Source organism: Zea mays, chromosome 1, assembly GCF_902167145.1.
Source record: "Zea mays cultivar B73 chromosome 1, Zm-B73-REFERENCE-NAM-5.0, whole genome shotgun sequence".
Taxonomy (NCBI): domain Eukaryota; kingdom Viridiplantae; phylum Streptophyta; class Magnoliopsida; order Poales; family Poaceae; genus Zea; species Zea mays.
This window is the reverse complement of record NC_050096.1, coordinates 18198014-18217912: the sequence shown is the minus strand read 5'-3', so window position 1 is coordinate 18217912 and position 19899 is coordinate 18198014. Positions and strand designations below refer to the sequence as shown.

Sequence of the window (19899 nt, the reverse complement as noted above, 5' to 3'; positions counted from 1 at the left end):
AAAGTGGTCCCACATACCGCTAACCTTCGACGCACGAGACGTCGACCTGCGCAGCGCCCCCCACAGCGATGCCATGGTTATCAATTGCAGCGTGGCAGGCTGGGACCTGCATAAAGTCTTAGTCGACAATGGCAGTCAGGCCGACATCATCTTCCTCCATGCCTTCGATCGCATGGGCATAAGCCACAGCCTGCTCAAACCTTCGGACAACCCGTTGTATGGCTTCGGCGGCAAGGGCACCTTCCCTGTCGGTAAAATAGAGCTGCCTCTCTCCTTCGGTGTAGCACCCAATGCCCGAAGCGAGCAAGTAACTTTTGATATTGTGGATATGGTATATCCATACAATGCCATCATGGGCCGGGGCTCCATCAATAAGTTCGAAGCAGCCATTCACGGACTGTACCAATGTATGAAGATACCAGGTCCGTTAGGCGTTATTACGGTCTACGGCAATCAACAGACTGCGCGCAACATAGAGCGAGACTTCGTGCCCGGTCAGAGAAATGTGCACTGCCTCACGGCCCAGCGCGAGGTCCCCGCACCCGCCAGCCCAACCGATAAACAGCACGACAAGGCACAGCTGTAGAGCAACGACGGGACCAAGACTGTCCCCCTCGACCAGGCCACGCCCAAGCAGACAGTCACTATCAGCGAAGACCTCACTGCGCATGAAGAGGAGAGGCTCCTCTGCTGCCTGTCCAAGAACAAAGATGTCTTCGCCTGGTCAGCCCTCGACCTGGCCGGGGTCAGCCGATCCATAATTGAGCACAGCTTGGGAATCGACCCTTCGGTGAGGCCGAAAAAACAGCGGCTTCGCAAGATGTCCGACGAGAAGACAGAGGCCGCCAAGGCAGAAGTGCACCGCCTCCTGGAAGCCAAATTCATCGAGCCGGTGGCTTACCCCACGTGGCTCTCCAATGTCGTGATGGTGCAGAAAAAGAGCGGGAAGTGGCGAATGTGCATCGACTTCACCAGTCTCAATAAGGCCTGCCCAAAGGACAACTTCCCGTTGCCGCGGATCGACCAAATAGTCGATAACGCGGCCGGTTGCGAAGTCATGTCACTCCTCGACTGCTTCTCCGATTACCACCAGATATACATGAGGGAGGAAGACAAGGCTAGCATCAGCTTTATAACGCCCTTCGGCACATATTGCTTCATCAAAATGCCGGAAGGACTCAAGAACGTCGGGTCCACCTTTTCCAGGCTTACCAAGACAGTGCTCAACGGGCAGGTTGGCAGAAATATATTCACATATGTGGACGACATCGTCGTCGCCAGCAAGAGCAAAGAGGACCACCTCGCAGACCTCGCCGAGACATTCGCGAACATGTGGGACGCACGACTTCGCCTGAACCCCGATAAGTGTGTCTTCGGTGTTCGCCAGGGGAAAATATTGGGTTATCTGGTATCACACCGCGGCATCGAGGCCAACCCAACCAAAATCCAGGCCATTATTAACATGACGCCCCCGCAGTCACCCAGAGAGGTCCAGCGTCTGACGGGCACATTGGCCGCCCTCAACAGGTTCATTTCCAAATCCGCTGAGCGAAGTCTTCCCTTCCTCAAAACACTCCGCGGCGCAAAAGACTTCATTTGGGGGCCAGAGCAGGCGGCGGCCTTCGCCTCACTAAAACAGTACCTGATGGAATTGGCCGTTCTTACGAGCCCCAACTCTTCGCTACCACTGTTGCTTTACGTCGCGGCTTCGCCGCACGCGGTCAGTGCGGCACTGGTTCAGGAGCAGAAGGCAGAGGGCGTGATCAGGCAGTGCCCAGTATATTATGTCTCCGAGGTGCTCACACCGTCAAAGTGTAACATGACAGAGCTCGAAAAGATTGCATATGCAGTTGTCATGTCTTCGCGCAAATTGCGCCACTATTTTGAAGCATTCAAGGTCCGCGTCACCTCAGATAGGGGACTCGGCGAATTATTCAGAAACCCGGAGGCATCGGTGCGGATTGCCAAATGGGCGGCCGAGCTCTCCGGCTACCACATCACTTTCGAGCCAAGGACAGCGATCAAGTCACAAGTTCTAGCAGACTTCGTCGTCGACTGGACCGGGCCAATAACACGGCCAGAGCCGTCCGCAGAGAAGGTTTGGACAATCCAATGCGACGGCGCTTGGTGCCATGCGGGGGCAGGCGCTGCTGCAGTCATCACCTCACCCGCTGGGGTCAAGCACAGATACGCGGCACGCTTAAGCTTCACTCTGGAATCTGACAGATGCACAAACAACATCGCAGAATACGAAGCTGTCATCCTCGGCCTCCGCAAATTAAGAGCCCTCGGTGTCACCACCTGCATAATCTGAACAGACTCCAAGGTAGTCACCGGCCAAGTCGAAAAAGACTATGCAGCCAAGGACCCCGCACTTATGCAGTACCTCGCAGCCATCCGGCGCCTCGAGAAACAATTCAAGGGATTCACTTTGCAGCATGTGGACCGGGCCAAGAATGAAGAAGCTGACGCATTGGCCAAGGCGGCCGCCAGGGGTGAAACCCTCCCCTCCGACGTGTTCTATCACGTCATCGGCACACCAGCCGTCCGCAGCCCCGAAGGGCTCCAAATAACCAACGACAGCGAGGGCCAGCGCACGGTCAACCTTATCATGACCGAAGACTGGAGGGTGCCAATAACCCTGTACCTACAAGGGTTCTATCACCCAGTCGACAGCAACGAGGCCAAGCGCCTCCACCACCGAAGCTAGGACTTCGCATTGATCGAGGGCCAACTGTACAAAAAGGGGGTCAGCCAGCCGATGCTTAAGTGCGTCACCGAGACCGAGGGCGTTCAAATCCTGCGCGAAGTCCATAGGGGGACCTGTGGCTCCCACGCAGGCCCCAGGGCCCTGGCGGCAAAGGTGATACGACAAGGCTTCTACTGGCCCGCCATTATCTGCGCTGCAAATCGGGTCGTCAGATCCTGTGAAGCCTGTCAGAAATTTTCCCCACGCTCGGGGCGCCCCTCGCAGTTCACGAAGCTGATCGCCCACACGTGGCCCCTTCAGCGCTGGGGCCTAGACATCGTCGGGCCCCTGCCCACGGCTCAGGGGAACCTCAGGTTCACCTTTGTAGCTGTTGAATACTTCACCAAATGGATTGAAGCGAGGGCAGTCTCCACCATCACATCAAAGACGGCCCAGAAATTTTTCTGGCAAAATATTGTTTGCCGCTTCGGAGTACCATCCGAACTAACGGTCGACAACGGCAAGCAGTTCGACAACCAAGATTTCAAAGACTTCTGCTTCTCCATCGGCACCAAGCTTGCCTTCGCCTCCGTGTACCATCCCCAGTCCAACGGAGTCGTGGAGCGCGCCAACGGCAAAATTTTCACAGCTGTCAAGAAAATGCTCCTCGACGACAAAAAAGGCAAGTGGCCCGACCTGTTACCCGAAGTGGTCTGGGCACTAAACACAACTGAGTGCAGGGCGACTGGGTTTACCCCCTTCCGCTTATTATACAGATCGGAGGCCATGACTCCGCAAGAAATAAAGCACGGGTCGCCTCGGACAGCCGCGTCGACAGTCCCAGACGTAGATGAGCCAACTTCGAAGGATCTCATCGACGGAGACCGCGTCTTCGCCCTGGAGGCTCTGGACAAATACCAAGCCCAGACAAAAGCATGGCGCGACCAGGCAGTCATCCCAAGGGAATTCAACGAAGGGGACCTCGTCCTCATCCGGACAGCTCGAACGGAGTCCAGAGGCAAGCTGGAACCCACGTGGGAGGGCCCTTACATTGTTAAGTCGAAGGCCTCCCCCAGCGCTTACAGGCTTGCAACGCCAAACGGCGAAGACTTAGAGCATTCCTGGAACATTGATAACCTGCGCAAATTTTTTGTTTGACTCATCAGGGCCAGCCCGCCCTTGTAATTTGTAAAAACAATTTTGTTCTGGCCCGCACTCTTTTCCTCCCGGGGGGTGAGGTTTTTAACGACGCGGAGTCATGTAATATACAAGAGAAAAATCCCCCGCAAAATCCACGTCGAAAAAAGACCACATCAACGGTCTTCGACATTCGACTAATACAAAGTCACCGCGAGGCCCCGCAGCAGCCGCCCTCGCGTGCGACAAATCCGCACAGAAGTCGCCTAAGGGTGCAGCCGGATTAGCACAACAAGTGCGAAAAATCGAAGTCTACCGCGAAGACTTACCGTGCAGAAGTCGCCTAAGGGTGCAGCCGGATTAGCACAACAAGTGCGAAAAATCAAAGTCTACCGCGAAGACTTACCGTGCAGAAGTCGCCTAAGGGTGCAGCCGGATTAGCACAACAAGTGCGAAAAATCGAAGTCTACCGCGAAGACTTACCGTGCAGAAGTCGCCTAAGGGTGCAGCCGGATTAGCACAACAAGTGCGAAAAATCGAAGTCTACCGCGAAGACTTACCGTGCAGAAGTCGCCTGAGGGCGCAGCCGGATTAGCACAACGAGTGCCAAAAATCGAAGTCTACCGCGAAGACTTACCGTGCAGAAGTCGCCTAAGGGTGCAGCCGGATTAGCACAACGAGTGCGAAAAAATCGAAGTCTACCGCGAAGATTAGCCGCGCAAAAGTCGCCTAAGGGTGCAGCCGGACTAGCACAGCAAGTGCGAAAAACCGAAGTCCACTGCAAAGACCATCCGCGCAGAAGTTGCCCGAGGGCACAGCCGGACGAACGCCTCCGCAAGCATAGCCAAATGTGCGAGGGCACACAACTTCACCATACAAGCCTTTACACATGTACAAGCGAGGGCACCACACTCTACATCGCCTCAACCTTCGGAATAATTCCCATCTCCCTATAGTTAAATAACATAATCCTAAGCTCCTCACCCGCAAAAAGACTTCGCAATTCCCCTTCACCTGTACTCGCGGCAGCCGGCAAGGACAACAGTTCCTGCCGGCTAGCCCTATTCACACGAAGCCGACCGCCCTCCGCCCCGCTCACTCTACGCTTCGCAACACCCCTTCGCCACCTGCGCCCAGTACTCAGACCAGGCACATCTTCTGTGTCCGCAGCGCGCGGTGAAGCCTCCGCCACTGCCACATCCAAGGCCGCAAAATAGTCCAAATCCTCATCCGATGACTCCTCAGTCCACTCAACCGAGCTCCTGGAGTCACCAAAATCAGAAAACTTAGATGTGGACCCATCCGATTTATTAACACCATCCACGGTCGAAGCCGCCAAAAAATTAGTAGTGGCGGTTGCGTGCGCAGGCCCAAAATCTTGAACCTGCGCAGCAACCAAGATTCAGCAACATATCCAAAATTCCCTAACTACCCACACCCATTACGCCACCTACGAGGACCCAGCCGTTGCGGGAGCCTCCGCCGTCGCCTCCACCGCCACCGTCGCAGGATCTTCAACCCTCGGCACAGCAGTAGGTGGCAGGCCTTCGCCGGCTATAGCGGCTGCGGGGGCGTCAGGAACGCTTTCGGCGGCCTCCAGGGGTGGGCCTCCGCCGGCCGCAGTGGCTACGGGGGCATCAGGAGTGCCTTCGACAGTCTCCGGGGGCGGCTCCAGGGCGGCCCCGGACACGGCCTCCGCCGGGTTCGACTCCGGGTCAAGCAGCGCGCTGTTCAATGCCCCGAAATCATCCACCCTCTCACCGCGCGCCGCCTAAGACACAACACACAAATTCAGCAAACCCACACATAGCCCACATCCAGCAAATATCAAACAAAAGCCAAACGTCACCTGAGCCCTCGCCATCTCGGCCCGCTCCCTGACCACCTCTCGACCGTGCGGGCCCCACATCCGGTCGTAGATGGCTCCGGCGGACTCCTTCACTATAGGGTCCTCAACCTTGTAGATATCTCGTTCAAAATCCTCATCGGCTTGGTCAAAGACCTCGAAGTGCCGGCGCCCCTCGCGAGAGAGTGCGTTCATCGCCCCCTCGCAGGTGACCAGGGAGGCATACGACATAAACCCCTCCACAATAGTGGGGAATGCCTGCAACTCCTCCTGTACCCACTCCAGGCAGCGAAGTCCGGGCTCTCGGTCCGGCACTTCGAAGTCACCGGTCCGCGCGCCCAGCTCATGGTATGAGTCCACAAGCTGTTTGCGCGTCCGCTCAGCCTCCGCACGCGTCACGGCCTCGGTCCTCTCCACGCGGCTCTGCAGGGCATTGAGCCGCTCCTCCAACTGCGCGGCACGCTCCCTGGCAAGATTGCCCTCCGCTCGTGCCAAATTGGCCTCCGCCAGCGCAGCCTGCGCCTTGGCGAGGGTCTCATTGGCCTCCCTCCTCTCCTCCACCAATTGGCACCGGAGGCCGGCCTTTTCCCCCTCCAGCACGGCCACCTTGTTCGCCAGCTTGCGGCACTTGCTGTCGGCGGCCGATTTTTCCCGGACGGCGTCGGCATGTTGCGTCCGAAGTCTCTCGACTTCGGCAGACACAACGGCCGTAAGGGCCCCCGACGCCGCACGGCCGGCGAAATCAGCCGCCTGAAAAACACATATAAGACCACAGCCCCAGCGAAGCCAAAAAAACAACAAACGAACCGAGGTCTAGCTTAATGTACCTGACTTAGCGCCTCCTTCATCTCCTCCAGCCGGCGGGACACAGCGCCCGCCTCGTCCCTCACAGCAGCAAGTGCCGGCATCTCGCCGCCAGCACTAAGAGCACCACCCTTCGCCTGTGGCATTACGGCAGCCGCCGTGGTCACCGCGGCAGGCGGAACAACGACAAGTTGGCCCTCGTCCGACCCTGCGACGTATCAACAAATTAAAAAAAAAGGTCTTTGCAGCGCCTTACCAACAAGATAGTCCTCCACACTAATGTCGGTGGCGAAGTCGGCGACGCGCTTGCCCGGCGGCGGCAAGCCTCGGGCCGACTTCGCAGCCTCCGTCACTCTGCCGGATGCCGGTGCAGACTTCGCAGCCTTGGAACCACCGCGCGGCAGCCGCAGGCTCCGGCGCCCTGCTGGATGCAGGGACGGCCGACTTCGGCGGATGGCCTCCGCCGGGGGCCGTAGCCTTCGCAGCCCCCCGCTGCCTCTTTGGCCTCGCTTCATGAAGCCTGACGACCGCCTGGCGCTTATGTGCAGCTCCTTGGCGATCCTTGTCCATCACTGCCGACACAACAGCAGCAATATTCCGCCCGTAAGGAAACACTTTCCACTCACGAACCATGCGAGATGTAAAAAAGTCTTCGTTGGCCGCGCGGGGGATAGGAACATTCCTAGGCCACCAACCCTCGGTAACCCTCAGCATCCGCGCCGAAGACTCCCGGAGCTCGGGCGAAGACATCCTTCCCCCCGAGGCCGCGCATGTCCTCATCAATTCTCTAGCAAAACCATCGGAAACCTCAAGTCCTCCCACAGCAGTACCTAGTTTCCTCTTCTTCGAGGATGGGGCGGCCGCCGGCGCAGGGTCGTCTCCAGACTCTACCACCGGTTTCTTCCCGCGGCGGTCCACATCGTCTTGGCCGGGATAGCCGTTATACGGTAGTCGATTCAATTCAAAAACCCTGTTCAAATGGTCATTCGACCCACGGATATCCCAGCGACGCTGGCCCTCTGTCCTCGGCACGTATCGACCCACGATCCGCACCGCTCCATCCTCCGCCTCACGCACAAAGGCGGCCGGATCGCGGCTTTGCAGATCCAGCGCGAAGGCAGGACTTCGCACCAGCTTCCCACCATGGGAGGGCATCTGGCGAGGGCACACTTCGCCCAACGCCCAACCATGCGCCAAGGGCCATACCCCGTACGCCACAAATTCTTCAACCAAATCGCGCCCACTGCTCAGGCCGGCGGCGCACCGAAGGGCCCCTTCGTCCGCATCCTCCTCCGCCACCTCAAAGGGCGGGTATGCTGAGTAAAAATGCGAACACATCTTAGACACGGGGAGCCCCTCATGGCCTTCGACGGTACCCTCCACGACGTAAAACCAAAACTCATTCCAATTGCCCCACTTGTTGCGGGCACAAGGGACCAACTCGACTACCTCCATCGTGGTCTTGCCGGTCTTCGGCGTAAACGTACAGGACCCAAACTGAGCAACTTCATCTCCAATCATCCTCTTCTGCCAGTGCAGGCAATAGTACTTCGCAAAGACTTCGACTGATGGTCGCCCGCCGTACGAAGTCGTCGCCCAGACATACTTCGACAGAGCCACCACGGCATTCGGAGTTAGCTAATGTATCTGAACATTGAATCTGCGCAGGACTTCTCCAACAAATTGGTGCGCAGGCAGGCGGAGACCGGTGGCGAAGAACGCCTCGAACACAACCAACTCGCCCTCCGGCTCGGGGACTTCCTCCGTCCCCGGGACACGAGCAACTCCGCCGCCAAAGTAACCCAACCGCTGCATATCTTCTACGCGGACCGACGACATCCTCGACACACCAAAATCCACCGTATCGCTGGCGCGCAACTCCTCCGCCACCAAAGTACTCAGCGTCTCCTCAGACGAGGCGTCGGTCGGCGGCGAGGCGACGACCGGCGGCGTAGCGGCAGCAGAAGAAGAGGAGGTCGGCATCGCTACGTACCGTCGGCGGCGGCGGGCGGTCTGCTTCACTCGAGCCAGATCTCCGGCGAACGAGAGCAAGGAGGGCAGACGAGCAGCAAGACGGTGGAAAAGGCGACTAGGGTTTTCACGGAGCGCGGAAAGTGAAGTTCAAAAAGCACCGACCCCCGCCCCCTTTTGTACACAGGGCGCGGCGCTTCGGGAAACCCTCAGTCCAACAGTACGGTGTCAATCAACGGTCATGTCAAAAACCCCCGCGGAACCACTTCGAGCGAGGGCAGCGTCTCCGCCATCTAGCGACGTCTTTGGCACCAGATGACTTTGTCGAACTGGTCCCTCGGAGGGCAAATGTTTGGGCGAAGGCAAAGATGCCACCCTTCGCTCGAGGCCTTCGCTGCAGTCGTTGGTCCAACGGAGATAAAGCGGGCAGGGACACCCTTCGCCCCACACGACATCAGACGAAGGCCTGCGACGAGGTCATCCCACCATGCGGCCTCGCCCAACTCGGAGGCCCACGTGTGATCCAGCCCATTGTAACGGGCCCCGCGGGGCCGCTGCGTGTTACGGGCCTAATCTGTAAAGGCATCCCTGTAATTACAGTCTGTAACCCTGCTTTATGGGAATATTCTGGGGATAACCTAGGTGTCTGAGGGCACATGCATCCTTAACACGAGACGTTGGGTGCTCAGGCACCTATAAATACCCCCGCACAGTGCCCGTGAGAGGCTAGGTTAACAGAGCTATTGCCATCTCGCGCGAGAACCCTGTTTACGTCATCTTTCCCCCCGTTGGATCCTCTTGCGACTGAGAGCAAGTTCCAACAAACGTTTCGCCCGGACCCGCCGCGGATTTCAAAAACTCAAAGCGAAACGACTGTTCCTCGAACGGCTCGCGCACGCGCAACGGCCGCCCCGCGAACCGCTCGCCCCGTCGCATTAACTCCGCGGCGGGACAGGCGGCGCCTCTGGCAGGGGAAGAGAGCGACGCTTCGCCTTCGCCATAATGACCACGTCAAAAAAGGTACGCCACGTCATTCGATTTCGTATCCTTTTCCTCTTTCCTCTTTCTCTCTCTTACAACAGGGACCGGGAAAGAGGGATACCCTGAAAAGGATCCTTCTCCGTGAAGGAAACAGGCCCCGAGCCTCCCTACTGATTAGAGGTTCGAAGGCTAGCCCCTCGGAGGGGTTCAACAGCCGCCTCAGAGCGCTTGGGTTCTGCGCCCACTACTGGTCAGAGGTTCGAAGGTCGGCCCCTCAGAAGGGTTCAACGGCCGCCTCAGGCCACTCAGGCTCCGCGCCCACTACTGATCAAGGGTTCGTAGGCTGGCCCTCGAAGGGTTCACAGCCGCCTCAGACACAGAGCGAGGGATGACCCTGGGTACGTTCGATACATAACCAAGGCTCGGGCTACGCTCCCGAGGTACCCTAGGACATTTCCGAGACCAGCGGGAACGATCTTGTAACGGAATCCCATCAGAGGGAGGCATCGAGCCCTCGGACCCCGTCGAAAGGGGACTGGGTCCGGCAGATCACCCGCAGGTACTTTTGAGCGCACCTCCGGGCCTCTAGCCGACCCCTAACAAATGGGGCACGGGCGTCCACTCGGATTACCCGCCAGCAGCTCACCGGAGACACCATGTTCGGCGCCCTCTGAGGGCAACATGGCGCTTTCCCCCCCTCCTCCTTGCGGAAAGGCGACGCAGGGGCGTATGTAAAAAAGTCGAGTCTGTCCTTGACCGTCCTCTCGCCCTGTGCAGAGGCTCGGGGGCTGCTCTCGCAAACCCGGCTCCGGCCAAACCGTTGACAGCGTCAACATACCAGCCCGAGAACTTGGGACCCGACCGTGCACCCGGGCTACGGCTAGCTCGCATGAGGGAATGACCAGACCAGCCGAAGCATTGCGCGAGGCATTAAGACCTCGGAGGAGTCAAACCACTCCTCCGAGGCCTCGGGGGCTACACCCGGCGGGTGCGCTCGCGCGCACCCACCGGAACAAAATGCAACCGAGAAAGGCTAGTCCCCTTGCAAAAAAGTGCGACAAAAGCCTCCAAGCGAGTATTAACACTCCCTTCGAGGCTCGGGGGCTACTGTCAGGGACCATAATTAGGGGTACCCTCAAGGCTCCTAAATCTCAGCCGGTAACCCCCATCAGCACAAAGCTGCAAAGGCCTGATGGGTGCAACTAAGTCAAGGATCAGTCCATTCGAGGGACGCGATCACGCCTCGCCCGAGCCCAGCCTCGGGCAAGGGCAGCCGACCCCGGAGGATCTACGTCTCGCCCGAGGCCCCCCTCCAGCAACGGACACGCCTTCGGCTCGCCCAAGGCCCAGTCTTCACCAAGAAGCAACCTTGACCAAATCGCAGGGGCATTTAATGCAAAGGTGGCCTGACACCTTTATACTGACGCGCGCCCTCCAGTCGACAGAGCCAAAGTGACCGCAGTCACTTCGCCGCTCCACTGACCGGTCTGACAAGAGGACAGCGTCGCCTGCACCGCTCCGACTGCTGTGCCACTCGACAGAGTAAGGCTGACAGCAGCCAGGTCCGGCCTCAGGCGCCATGGGGAACTCCGCTCCGCCCGACCCCAGGGCTCGGACTCGGGCTCAGCCCCGGAAGACGACGAACTCCGCTTCGCCCGACCCCAGGGCTCGGACTCGGGCTCAGCCCCTGAAGACGACGAACTCCGCTTCACCCGACCCCAGGGCTCGGACTCGGGCTCAGCCCCTGAAGACGACGAACTCCGCTTCGCCCGACCCCAGGGCTCAGACTCGGGCTCAGCCCCTGAAGACGACGAACTCCGCTTCGCCCGACCCCAGGGCTCGGACTCGGGCTCAGCCCCGGAAGACGACGAACTCCGCTTCGCCCGACCCCAGGGCTCGGACTCGGGCTCAGCCCCGGAAGACGACGAACTCCGCTTCGCCCGACCCCAGGGCTCGGACTCGGGCTCAGCCCCGGAAGACGACGAACTCCGCTTCGCCCAACCCCAGGGCCCGGACTCAGCCCTGGCATCAGCCGACGGTCTCCGCCTCGTCCGACCCGGGGGCTCGAACTCGACCTCGACCTTAGAAGATGGACTCGACCTCAACCTCGGAGGAGCCTCCACCTCGCCCAAACTAGGGCACGGACCGACCACGTCAACAGGAGGCGCCATCATTACCCTACCCCAAGCTGACTCAGGCTACGGGGAACAAGACCGGCGTCCCATCTGGCTCGCTCTGCCAGACAAGTAATGATGGCGCCCCGCACGCTCTATGACGACGGCGGCTCTCAGCCCCCTTACGGAAGCAAGAGGACGTCAGCAAGGACTCGACAGCTGTCCTTCCGCCAGGCTCCGGCGCTCCTCCGACTGCCACGACATCACACGAACTGGGTGCCAAAAACCTCTCCGGCTGCCACGATGGCATGTACTTAGGGCGCTAGCTCTCCTCCGCTAGACACGTTAGCACATTGCTACACCCCCCATTGTACACATGGATCCTCTCCTTGCGCCTATAAAAGGAAGGACCAGGGCCCTCTTACAAAGGGTTGGCCGCGCGGGGAAGGACGGGACAGGCGCTCGCGTGAGGCCGCTCGCTCCCTCCCGCGTGGACGCTTGTAACCCCCTACTGCAAGCGCACCCGACCTGGGCGCAGGACAAACACGAAGGCCGCGGGATTTCCACCTCTCACGCCTGTCTCCCTCCGGCTGCCTTCCCCCCTTCGCGCTCCGTCTCGCGCCGACCCATCTGGGCTGGGGCACGCGGCGACAGTTTTACTCGTCGGTCCAGGGACCCCCGGGTTTCGAAATGCCGACAAATATCATCAACATAAATTTGGTATACAAACAAATCATTGTCAAGAGTTTTAGTAAATAAAGTAGGATCGGCCTTTCCGACTTTGAAGCCATTAGTGATAAGAAAATCTCTTAGGCATTCATACCATGCTCTTGGGGCTTGCTTGAGCCCATAAAGCGCCTTAGAGAGTTTATATACGTGATTAGGATACTCACTATCTTCAAAGCCGGGAGGTTGCTCAACATAGACCTCTTCCTTGATAGGTCCATTGAGGAAGGCACTTTTCACATCCATTTGGTAAAGCTTAAAGCCATGGTAAGTAGCATAGGCAAGTAAAATGCGAATTGATTCTAGCCTAGCTACGGGTGCATAGGTTTCACCGAAATCCAAACCTTCGACTTGTGAGTATCCCTTGGCTACAAGTCGAGCTTTGTTCCTTGTCACCACACCATGCTCATCTTGCTTGTTGCGGAAGACCCACTTGGTTCCTACAACATTTTGATTAGGACGTGGAACTAAATGTCATACCTCGTTCCTAGTGAAGTTGTTGAGCTCCTCTTGCATCGCCACCACCCAATCCGAATCTTGTAGTGCTTCCTCTACCCTGTGTGGCTCAATAGAGGAAACAAAAGAGTAATGTTCACAAAAATGAGCAACACGAGATCGAGTAGTTACCCCCTTTTGAATATCGCCGAGGATGGTGTTCACGGGGTGATCTCGTTGGATTGCTTGGTGGACTCTTGGGTGTGGCGGTCTTGTAGCTTGTTCATCTTCCTCATCTTGATTATGGGCATCTCCTCCTTGATCATTGCTCTCCTCTTGAGGTGGCTCAATTTCTTGATCTTCTCCTTCATCATTTTGAGTCTGAGCCTCATCTTGAGTTGGTGGAGATGCTTGTGTGGAGGAAGATGGTTGATCTTGTGCTTGTGGTGGCTCTTCGGATTCCTTAGGACACACATCCCCAATGGACATGTTCCTTAGCGCGACGCACGGAGCCTCTTCATCACCTAGCTCATCAAGATCATCTTGCTCTACTTGGGAGCCGTTAGTCTCATCAGACACAATGTCACAAGAAACTTCAACTAGTCCAGAGGACTTGTTAAAGACTCTATATGCCCTTGTGTTTGAATCATATCCTAGTAAAAAGCCTTCTACAGCCTTATGAGCAAATTTAGATTTTCTACCTCTTTTAACAAGAATAAAGCATTTGCTACCAAAGACTCTAAAATATGAAACATTGGGCTTTTTACCGGTTAGGAGTTCGTATGATGTCTTCTTGAGGATTCGATGTAGATATAACCGGTTGATGGCGTAGCAAGCGGTGTTGACCGCCTCGGCCCAAAACCGATCCGAAGTCTTGTACTCATCAAGCAAGGTTCTTGCCATGTCCAATAGAGTTCGATTCTTCCTCTCCACTACACCATTTTGTTGTGGCGTGTAGGGAGAAGAGAACTCATGCTTGATTCCCTCCTCCTCAAGGAAGCCTTCAATTTGAGAGTTCTTGAACTTCGTTCCGTTGTCGCTTCTAATTTTCTTGATCCTTAAGCCGAACTCGTTTTGAGCCCGTCTCAAGAATCCCTTTAAGGTCTCTTGGGTATGGGATTTTTCCTGCAAAAAGAATACCCAAGTGAAGCGAGAATAGTCATCCACAATAACTAGACAGTACTTACTCCCGCCGATGCTTATGTAAGCTATAAGGGGCTCCGACGCAGCAACATCTGTGTCTGCTTCTTCCCATCGACTCCCACTTGCAAGAAGGTCTACATGCTGCAACCCTCCATCTGAGCTTCTTAGGATTCAGCCCTTCCAGGTTATGCTTTAGATCCCTCTAGGCATCAATTTTGATGGTTTATTTTACACCCAGAAGAAAAACTATAGCTGTTGCGGTATCTTTGTTTTGGAGAAAATCCTACACTCGACGACAAGGAACGGGTAAGATTCCCCCCTCTCGATTTTCTATATAAAATGAAGGCAATTTTGATCCCTTATCATAGAACTGCAGGATGAGTATGTACCGGTCGTTTACTCATAGGAGACAGTCTCAAGTGCGAGGAGGTGATGGTGGCACCAGTGCTGGATGTACACAAGAAGACGATTTTGGGCACGCCCGGTGGTCTATCGGCTGTATCCTTGCTCGCCTTCTCTATCGCGAGTAGTTGCCCGAGCCTGTTTGGTTCTTCTTCCTGTTCTCTGAGCTGGTGGTGGTGATTCCTCATCATCAGCTTTCGCCTCTTTATTCCAGTTTTTGATACTTTCTGGTTATGGGTGCTTGATGTATGTGCTACTTTTGCATAGGTCATATGCATTGTTTCATTTTGTCTCCATATGTAGCAACTGATTTGTTGTTGCGTCAACATGTTTAGTGTTTTTTTACTGCAAACCATTGAAATCTAAAAGTTTCCAACCACTCTGTCACATGAACATCTTATTTCTCTACTAGTCATCCTATTAACTCTAAAAAAGAGATATCACTGGAAAATAGGTATGTATTCTAATCTTCTAAAATTATTTTTCTTTCTCTACATGATTGTTCCAATTTTTTCTTTAGAATTACATCCATTTCATGTTTTGTTTACATGGTACATTGTTGAGTCATTTTTTATGTATTTAATATATAGTAGTTAATTATCAACTGTTGTGTTTTCTTCTCCACATGGAGAATAAAAATCCATTTAGTTCTGGATCCTACCATTTTATAACTAAATACAATGCTCACATATGTAGCTAACCCTTTAGTCGTGATGTTGATTGCTAAAACCAGTTCATATGCTATACAACTTATATTTATTTTCGACGAAGACCCACAATGCATTTCCTATATAACAAAGCCGGTTAGAAACGAGCCCAGCTAGGGTGTCCACGTCGCCTTTAAATTCTCAACCGTTCGTTCGTGTTTGGATGGTCACGAGAGTTTGTTCGCGTGGCGGTGTGGAAAAGGGCAGAGCACTGCATCCTAGTACTCCTAGAACGTTCGCGGGTGTGCGGGATATGGATGTCCATCCCAGACCTCCCCAATCCTGACGCCCGACTCCATCACCAGATCTCGTGCACCGTCCCCATGGCCCCATCGGATCAGGATGGCGGTCAGCGATTCGGTGGCGGGGAGATCTCTCGGAAGCTCGGGCCGGGACGGGCTGGTTGGAGTGAGGAGGCATGGCGTCAGCCTCCGACGGCTGGCACTGGAGGCCTTCACGTTCTGTGACCTGTCACGCCCATGACCAGACTCGGCAACGACAATTCCTTCAACCTCAGCGCGTCCAACCACGCCTACTACGCCTGCGGCATGCCAGGCCACTGTCACAGGGGCTTGGCGTCGGCGAAGGCATCATCCTCCGATGTCGTTCATCATCAGCGGAGCAATCCGTCGGCTGGCACTGGAGGCCTTCGCGTCCTGCGATCTGTCGCGCCCATGCCCAGACTCGCCAACGGCAACTCTTATGCACTGGGCCACTGCCGCTGGGGCTAGAAGCTCTGAATCTGCCGTAGGGGCCAGAAACTCTAGGTCGACGTGCCATTGCCCAGCAGCTCCTACCTCCAGGCCTCCGCCACCAACCTTGTCGCGCTCGCGCCCACCTCCACCGTCGACCCGCACGCAGGGTTCGCGTCTATGGCTGCACCCTAGGGCGCCAACAACTTGCTCGTGTCCCACACCATCACTGCAACTAGATCCATCGTTGCCCTCTCCTTTGCGCTCCAGGTCCTTCTTCTCTGAACTATGCGGTACAGTAGCTGGTTAGCTACCTCTATCTCGCTGTAGTTTTGAAATCTCTAATTTTTTTTATGTGCGTGGAATGAAAGTGACCCAGTTCTTTCTTGCACTAAAAAATGAATTGAATTCGTGATCTTTGGATGCATGGATGGATGGATGGATGGACGGTCGGAGGCAGCTTGGATCTTCATTTATTTTGTTTGTTTTTTCTTTTTTTGTTGGATTCCACTAATATTGTCTACTTCCATTAATTAAATTTATTTGATTAGCTATAACACATTATGTGGTTAGGAAACGAGCGCGGAGGATGAGGCGAAGGAGTGGGCTGTCTAGGTGGATCCATGGATGCTCATCACCTTCTTGCTGTCGTGGTGCGGCAAAGGTCTGAAGCACATCCGATTTTGGTGAGGTCCTCTCATTTGTGCCAAACCTTTGCTTCATTGGTAAAACGACTTGGTTGATACTTGCAACAAATAATAGTGCTTAAAATTCCATAAATTTGGTATAGATTTTTAGTTCGCTTCCATCGGATGTTATACATCAGCGAATCATCAACCCATGAAAACTAAAAATCACAGAAAACATAGTAACAAGAGGCTGTAATATGTTGTTGGTTATTACCTCCTTTAAGTTGCACTTTAGGAATTGATGTTGCAAACAAAAAAATAATGTGTTGACTTAACAAAGCCAGTGGCATAAGTATCATTTTATTTTATCTTATGATTTATTGCTATTCAAAATTTCATAAGGGTTCGACGTGCTACCTTCCTTTCATACTACTTTGCTATTGCAGAATAACAATCAGAATGGTAATTCCAGTTCAAAGGGGAAATGACAGAAAAGTCGCAAAGTCATCGATAATTTTGTACTAGATCACCAATATCAGGTATCAAAGATGTCAATACTAAAAATACCACCAAATTTTGTACTAGAATACAGTGTGGAGTAGTTGACACCATGATCTGGTCTAGCTTCTTTGCGCATAATGAATATGAAATTCTTCCTCTCCCATTTTAATCAAATTATAATGGTTTAGCATAGGAAATCCAGAAGAAATCTGTCAATGGTGCTAACCATCATCTCCAGCTACATGGCTAGCCTGACGATGCAGCAACTGTCTATGGGCATTTAGAGACTGGACAACCCCTTTTCCAGCAATGACCCCATCGGCTACCCTACTAGGTCGACTCCTTCGCCCGAAGCTACATGACGGACGAGCTGGCTGGCGTGCCAACGTCGCTCCTTCAGGAGCTAGCCTACGCATCGACAACCTATAGTGTGGCCCAGTAATGGCGATATGGCGACCAGCTACCAACATGGAACTCTTCCTCTCCATCAACTACCAGTTCAAGAATGTGGGACAAGAGCTCACCAAGAGCAGATGAGGACCTGTAAGTGGAACACGTCTTTTGGTCTATCTTTCTTTGTTTCAGTTTCACCAACATAGGCAACAATGGCCTTGGTTACAGGCGTTCCATCCACGGACCGCAGCCCTCTAAATTAAAGTATAGCAATCAGTTTAGCCCACTAAATACATATGACAAGCCCAACACAAGCAATTTTTCCTTTTTAATCTATGAAAGGAATATCAGGTGCAGTTTTATTATAGGAAAAATGCTTGGCCGCATAATTACAAGCTTGCTTTGTTTGACTCTTCCTGCAGGGTGGGCCTAGCAATGGCAGCATGGCGCGGTGGCGACGAGCTGCTATGTGCAGCTCTTCCTCTCAGTAACTACCAGTTCACGACAGTGTGGTAGGAGTTCATCAAGATCGGATAGGGATCGCAAGTTGGACATGTTTTTTTGTCTATCTACATACTGTGTTTGGAGATGTAGTACTTTATTCTCTACAATCGGTTAACCCTGGTGTCAGCGTTTCGAGACCGGGGGGTCCCTGGACCGACGAGTAAATTGTCACCGCGTGCCCCAGCCCAGATGGGTCGGCGCGAGACGGAGCGCGAAGGGGGGAAAAGGCAGCCGGAGAGAGAGAGGTGGAAATCCCGCGGCCTTCGTGTTTGTCCCGCGCCCAGGTCGGGTGCGCTTGCAGTAGGGGGTTACAAGCGTCCACGCGGGAGGGAGCGAGCGGCCTCACGCGAGCGCCTGTCCCGTTCTCTTCCCCGCGCGGCCAACCCTCTATAAGAGGGCCCTGGTCCTTCCTTTTATAGGCGTAAGGAGAGGATCCAGGTGTACAATGGGGGGTGTAGCAGAGTGCTAACGTGTCTAGCGGAAGAGAGCTAGCGCCCTAAGTACATGCCATCGTGGCAGCCGGAGAGGTTTTGGCACCCGGTTCGTGTGGTGTCGTGGCCGTCGGAGGAGCGCTGGAGTCTGGCGGAAGGACAGCTGTCGGAGCTGTCGAGTCCTTGCTGACGTCCTCTTGCTTCCGTAAGGGGGCTGAGAGCCGTCGTCGTCATAGAGCGTGCGGCGCGCCATCATTGCTTGTCTGGCGGAGCGAGCCAGATGGGACGCCGATCTTGTTTCCCGTAGCCTGAGTCAGCTTGGGGTAGGGTAATGATGGCGCTTTCTGTTGACGTGGTCGGTCTGTGCCCTAGGTTGGGCGATGTGGAGGCTCCTCCGAGGTCAAGGTCGAGTCTGTCTTCCGAGGCCGAGGTCGAGTCCGAGCCCCTGGGTCGGGCGAGGCGGAGTCCGTCGGCTGAGGTCAGGGCTGAGTCCGAGCCCTGGGGTCGGGCGAAACGGAGTTCGCCGTCTTCCGGGACTGAGCCCGAGTCCGAGCCTTGGGTCGGGCGGAGCGGAGTTCGCCGTCTTCTGGGGCTGAGCCCGAGTCCGAGCCCTGGGTCGGGCGGAGCGGATGTCGCCGTCTTCCGGGGCTGAGCCCGAGTCCGAGCCCTGGGTCGGGCAGAGCGGAGTTCGCCGTCTTCCGGGGCTGAGCCCGAGTCCGAGCCCTGGGTCGGGCGGAGCGGAGTTCGCCGTCTTCTGGGGCTGAGCCCGAGTCCGAGCCCTGGGTCGGGCAGAGCGGAGTTCGCCGTCTTCCGGGGCTGAGCCCGAGTCCGAGCCCTGGGTCGGGCGAAGCGGAGTTTCCTATGGTGCCTGAGGCTGGGCCTGGCTGCCTGTCAGCCTCACTCTGTCGAGTGGCACAACAGTCGGAGCGGCGCAGGCGGCGTTGTCATTCTGTCAGGCCGGTCAGTGGAGCGGCGAAGTGACTGCGGTCACTTCGGCTCTGTCGACTGAAGGGCGCGCGTCAGGATAAAGGTGTCAGGCCACCTTTGCATTAAATGCCCCTGCGATTTGGTCGGTTGGCGTGGTGATTTGGCTAGGGTTGCTTCTTGGCGAAGACTAGGCCTCGGGCGAGCCGGAAGTATGTTCGTCGCTGGAGGGGGGCCTCGGGCGAGACGTAGATCCTCCGGGGTCGGCTGCCCTTGCCTGAGGTTGGGTTCGGGCGAGGCGTGATCGAGTCCCTCGAATGGACAGATCCCTGACTTAGTCGCACCCATCAGGCCTTTGCAGCTTTGTGATGATGAGGGTTACCAGCTGAGAATTAGGAGTCTTGAGGGTACCCCTAATTATGGTCTCCGACACCTGGATTGCTTCAAACTATTTCCTGTTTCCGCTAACAAGCTAACTAAATACGGTAGCAGAGCGAAAGCTAACTAAAAAATACAGAACGAGATCTATAGAGCCAGTGACTGCCAGTTCGACACTGCTACCCTTGAACCCACGGTGGCGCAGAAGATGATAAGCTTTGCTATAATGCGCGCGAAAGGCGCGCATAAGTCACTAGTGTATATATAGTTAACCTTTAGATCATGCTAACCACTTACTGAAAGTACATGATTATTGTAACTTTTATATATGCATCTCTTCTTTTTTTATATATACATATTTTTGTTAGAATCATAAAAACAAAGCGCGCGTATAAGGCACGGGTTAGACACTAAGTATATATAGGCAGTGTTTGGTTTGTCTCATTCTCACTATCTCGTTCTATTATCTCATTTTAAACTAAATAGTTTCTA

General features: G+C 55.1%; 1 long non-coding RNA gene across 1 annotated transcript; it reads left to right on the top strand.

The window, feature by feature from the left end:
• Positions 1-15208: 15208 nt before the first annotated feature.
• LOC103631820 (uncharacterized) lies at positions 15209-17763 on the top strand. Its single transcript, XR_555514.3, has 4 exons — positions 15209-16333; positions 16723-16815; positions 16966-17320; positions 17593-17763. It is a non-coding gene; the product is annotated as an uncharacterized lncRNA (long non-coding RNA).
• Positions 17764-19899: the final 2136 nt, after the last annotated feature.